This window comes from Genypterus blacodes, unplaced genomic scaffold (genome assembly GCF_046128005.1).
Source record: "Genypterus blacodes isolate CSIRO-AG114 ecotype Tasmania unplaced genomic scaffold, CSIRO-AGI_Gbla_v1 ptg000401l_1, whole genome shotgun sequence".
In the NCBI taxonomy this organism is placed as follows: domain Eukaryota; kingdom Metazoa; phylum Chordata; class Actinopteri; order Ophidiiformes; family Ophidiidae; genus Genypterus; species Genypterus blacodes.
The window spans coordinates 711554-717553 of NW_027467176.1; positions in this window are offsets into that span (position 1 = coordinate 711554).

Below are 6000 nucleotides of genomic sequence, written 5' to 3' on the forward strand. Positions count from 1 at the left end.
CAGACGTTCGCAGTACCCGGAGCTCTGAGCTATTTAAGCAGCCGGTAAATTATTCAGAAACACCAGCAGTGCGCTGAACAAACTCTCGCAAATTGATTGTACCTGAACTTCTTCAACAAAAAAATAAATAATCAAAATATAACGTGGTCCTGCCTTTCTCCAATCATAAACGTCTCTATCCTCCTCATCTTCCTCTCTCCCCTTTTCAACGCATACATTTCCAAAGTAATGGGTTGAAACATTAGTATAAGTTTGACTAAGGGGAGATTAAGGGCTGCACACGTTCCTCTCATCTCCGATCTGGATTCGCATTAGACAATGTGACTGCAGGGGGAAGAATGAGAAGTAGGTCAGCAACTGAGATACTGTGTGATCGCCATTGATCGGTTACAGCGCCGATGAATCACGGCGTGGATATAAAGACAGGATTGTTTTCTGGCAGTGTGAAGAATCTCCTTAGTCATGCGAACCGTCATGTCCGATCCTGCGCTTTAATTAAGGACGATTTTAGAGCATACAGGAGAAAATGCCAGATCTGTTATTAATATCTCACCTCCCATTCTGTTGTGCTTTGGGCCCAGTTTCCTTCCTCCTCCATCCACTCAGCACCCCACCTCACCCAAAAAAAGACCTGAGGGACGCCATCTCTCTGGCCAATAATCCTCCATCCGCAAAAGGCTGCGGCTGTAACTCTTCCAGTTAATTCCTCTTTATTTCCCCGGAGTTTGCCAGCGAGTGCGTCACTCAATAAAGAAAGATTTCTCTTTCTCAATCAAAGCCATGATGTGTTGAACCCTTAAGCTATGTTCATTCAGTCTCACCGCCCCCTCACAATGTCAACACGATTGCTTTGTGTCGCTTCTGTGAATCAAGTGGTTTTATTGCCGTTGTACATCACCAAATATCATATGTGGGAGTGTTTCAAAACTCAAAATTGAACAAAACACAGAGGGGCGACGAGCGGAGACACAAAGCGGAGCATTAGTGCAGTTTTTCAAAGTTCCGTCTCCTCTCCTGGATGTCTCTATCACTCGCTGCAGGAGTCACGGTGAGAGAATTGTTTCTTTTTTTAATCCGACTTTTAAAAAAAAGAACAACAGCTAAGTTTTGTGACTTGATTTTCATTGAGAGTTGGTAGGAGTTTGGTTCTGTCTCGCAGTAGCGCTGCAGGCTGACAGCCGGCTCCACCTGTCAGATGGGTTCACAGGAAATGATCTCACCGCTCACATCACACACATCCATCCATCACTGCACCCATCCCCCCTCTTTGCCTTCCAACCTTCCCTCTTGGTGTCAGATCCAAATGCCGTCTAGGGGGAAGGCTCGCAGCAGTGTGAGGAACCTGTGAGTCAACATTGGCAAAACCATAAAAAAATGGATGCCTATTTTTTTCTCTTATTGTGCTCCAGGGGCCGGCTATCAAACTGTACAGGTACCAAAACAACGGCCTGTTTGTAGTGCAAAGATCATTGGTCTCAGAAGTTCTGGGGCATGGTACTCAAAACCTTTAAGACCGAATTGAGAAAATGGCTTTTGTTTTATCGCTGCCGCACAGTATTGGAGACGAGGATTGCATCAGTTGCTGCAGTGGCACAAAACAGGATGTGGCCTCCACGTTTCAAGATCTTTGTAGTATTAACAGATTATAAAAGGTGGAGAAGGCTCAGAATTGTCAGAACCAAGTTAGAGTTAGAACCGTTATACGACCTGTAAGGGTAAGTTCTGATCCAGCACAACAGAGTCACGGGGTTCCATCTCACTTGGCTGGTTTCCATGGAGAGGAGTGACTGAGAGGTTTCGTCTTTCGGCTTCACAAGAGACCCCTGCAGGTTGGTTGATGTACTTGTGCAGGACACCCCCAAGATGAACTTCTGTCCTTTTTACCTTTCTCCTTCCAATTCCTCCCTCCCATGGCCCAAATACTGTCTCAACAATAGAATGAGGTCATAGCTATGCTGCAATCGGATCTGCAGGATTTGTTAAAGGTACAAAAAGGCAAGAGACACTTCTGAAGAAACGCTTCTTCAGCTCTGCGGATGGTGTTTTAGGATTTGTTCAGCCGTTTGCACTATCATACTTTCTCGTCTGACACCTTTTGAAATAAGCTGGCTCCTTCATCAGCTCAGCTCAGGTGAAAAGCAGCACCTAAGTCTCTAACACTCTGGTTCCTCTGCCCCTCCGGCTCTCGTGTTCTGTCCCAGGTGCCTTCTTGAGTGCGTTCACGAGGCAACAGTCACATCTCAATAATTCTGTTTGCTAACACATAATCACAGGGAACTGCTGGTGTGTTTGATGCGTGCAGGAGGTCCCAGCATGAATTATTTACATATTTAATATTTCTGTGGATATATTTTTCATCGCATACACAACTATGTAAACAAACGGCGCATAAAACTTGCAGTGCCCAGGATTTTAGAGGTGTTGTCGAAAGAATTAATTTAATTTAAAGGTTTTTAAAATTGAAAGCTCCAGGCAGTACGTCATGAAAACAGGGCCAAACAATGAGCTGCGGAACTGGATTATACTTTATATCGGCCCTCAAAAGGAATGGAGTTGTATCACCTATGCAGGGGCCTGGATGTAATTGACTGCGGGCAAAGTTGTGTAAGTGAGTGCGGGCTTGTCTGTGTGTAGCATATGGGTTGTAATAGCTGCCGATTCTCTGACGTTTGAGTTTTTAGGATGCAGTAATGAGGAGGTGTTTGGTGAGTGCAGCACACGAGTCAGGTTAGCAGGAAGCCGAGTGTGTGGGAGAATGTCTGTGGAGAGTTGTTACATGGAGTGAAGAAAATTACTAAGTGCATAATCATCGCCGCTCAACAGTTTAAACACAACCACACATTGAACCGTGGCTCTGTGTGGTACGGCATGGTAATGTGCTGAGGAAGCCTCTGAATTCAGACAGAGGCTTGGGATCATTGTGAGATGAGCGCGTGTGTGTGTGTGTGTGTGTGTGTGTGTGTGTGTGTGTGTGTGTTAATTAAATCTGCATATAAACAGAATTCATTGATTGGCAGAAGTGAAGTAAAGTCGTCTGACACCAGCGCAAAGAGAGAAGCTGTTTACGGTTTCTTCTTCTCAGCGTTGTGGAGAGACACGCCGAGGAACTTTGAAGTTAATACAGTCGGTATCAAACCGTATCACTCCTACTACACTAAAGCTTTAGGGGGGCGCTACTGCAAATAAACAAACTGGAAGCTTTGAGTTCACACGCTCCACATTTGTGGCTGTTAAAAATAAACAGTGGAACGGCAGACTTGGAAGTGAAGGAAGCGCAAGTACATTTAAAAAAACAAACAGATATTTTTAATTTACAAAAGAGCTTTTATGGGCTCATTAAATGTGAATGCCCTCATTTGTTGCTATTATGAACTGGGGCTCCGCAGGGAGGCGATATCTGTGGATTATATAAACTAATATATTAATGGAGCGGTTCTCAAAATGGGAGGAGGGCCTCAGATCTCAGGGGGTGACAGAGATTTGGTGGAGCGGAAACTAAAGTTTGACTCCTGCACAACACAAATGAATAATAAATGAGTTAAACTGGGTTCGTTTTGCTACTAATTTCCCCAATAGTAATGGCGGAAACAAAACATGTGACTCATAGTGCGGAGAAACAAAACCACTAAGGCAGATTTCATTCGGACATTTACAAAATGAAGTCACAGAGAAAGTTGGGAGCAGATTCTGATCAAATATGTGTGTGAAAGTGGAGACATACCAATGCACACACACCTTACTTACATCCACTGTCCATAATTCCATACACTTGGGCTTCAAACAGGCTTTGCCTTGGGTGATCCTGAGGGACTCTTTGATGTGCTCACCATCAGCCCTTTGACCCATTTAACAAGCAGCTTCCTCTTTAACGCTGTAAAGGTTCACAAGTATTCAGAGACCATCACACAGCGTCATCATTAATCACTGCACAACCTTTTGACCAGACGCCTTCTGCTCTGTCGATTGCTTGTTTACCAGGCTGGCGTTCTGATCCTGATTGCTTTGCAGTTAATGATGTGACCACATTCCATCTCATCTGCCCTCAAGTCCCACTGTGATCTTCATATCAGGACAGGGGGGAAAAAATCTTCAAGGTCTCGTGAATAAAGAAAGTCTCTTTTAAATGTGGAGGTCTGGTAGCAGAAATGCCAGGATGTTACTAATGAACACAAGTGGCGCTGCCTGGAGAGTTTCCCTCAGCTGCTCCGTGAACTGATTAACTATTCCGTTCTGGATCCGAAGCCGATCAAAGTGGCTGGCAGCTTAAGCTCTCGCCATAATCTTTGTATTCCTCATGTTCTTTGTCGGGTTTACATGTTTGTTTTTTGCTCGTGCTCAGCTCTGCTCCAACTCTCAGGGTGGGATTGGTTTCAATTACTTCCCCTGCCGGTGAGGAGCAGGACACGGAGCGAGTGAGAAAACAAATATAGATAGTGTGTGTCCCCTTGATGTTTGGATAAAAAGCTCATTAGGGCTCACAGCTTGTGAATGACGGTTCATAGTGGTCATGCTAAACCATCATTCACTCTAATTAGGGGAAATGCATTCATCTGCAGCAATATTCTCTTCTCACACTGGATCCTCCGTGGGGATCTTCCCGCTCTTGATTCCTCTCGCTCGTCTCCTCTGTCTGTTGTAAGATGATGTAAGTGCAGAGGTGTACGTAGTAACACACTCGGTATTAAAGGGGGTCACACACAAGCGTCGTCATAGTGATTAGGACGATGTCTTTGCCCCAGGTGGTCTGGGATTAATCTTCAGTGACACCAGGTATCCTCCCTGTTGAAGTACCCTCGAGCAAGACACTGGATTCCTGTCTTTAATAGGTTGCGGGTTTGTTATTGCCCTTGAAACAGAACTCGCTGTTGACGGTTTGAGTCCGGATGGATTTCTACCCTCAAATGATCTTATGTCAGGTAATAAACCTTAATGTGCTTTTAAGTCTACCAGGGAGGATAAGTCACCGTTTAAGTTTACAGTGTTATGAATCATATTATGTCAGTATTGTTTTGCAATTGTTTATGATATAATGTTGAATTTCTATACGTTTGTTTGCGTTTCAGTCCAGGCAGTGAGTGTTGGAGCTTTGTGTGGAACAGGCATTGATGTTCTCCAGTTGCAATTCTTTAACAATCCAGCAGAGGACATTAACAATTTAGCTCTGTGCCAAACAGTTTCTCACTTCTTAGTCATCAATCATCAGAATAATGTGAACTGAGTAAGGATTGAATTATAACCTCAGCTCAGCTCTATCACCTCAATCCCCCCAAAAACTCTCATTAGGCTGGAGAAATTGGTTGAGGCTCTTTCAGGAAGTCTTCTCCTTTCTTTCTTCTTTATTTTTGATTATAATATTCCCTTTTCACATAATTTCAGCATCCACGGCCACAATTTCAGACGTGTGATCTGGTCAAACACTCTCTGTGGTTCTGTGCTCATTGTTTACACCAATCAGCTCCTGCAGCTCTCAGTACTGAGGTCAGGATATGACCTCATCCTCACCCTCCTGCCACCACACACCCTCAGCCTAATGATGGCTAAACCGAGAGGCTATGTTACCGACTCATTACAGGAGCGTCTAATCTATATTTAATTCGCTTTCGCTTTATAAGCTTTTGGAAGTTTTCGGACAAACGCGAACGTTCTTATTTCCCCAGGAGAAACTTTGCTCTTCGTCTTTTGCCGGTTGTCAATATTTGGACAGAGATGGATTTAAGCCTTGGTAGCTTCACAGCCTGACAGAGAAAAGAAGCTGGACACTATTGAAGCCTCCTCTTACACTCATTGAAAAGCACTAATTTCTTGCTCATGCATTTTTTATCAGCAGATGGAAATTATATTTTACAGTTCTAGTCTATTGAAAAACCATCCAAAAGAATGGAAGCTTGCTGTATGATCAGCTCTGTACTATGAGTTATAATCTTAATCTTATTTTCAAATGTGCTATAGTGTTAGACTGCTCACGACTTAATGCAATGTTGGACCACATCGTTGGACGTA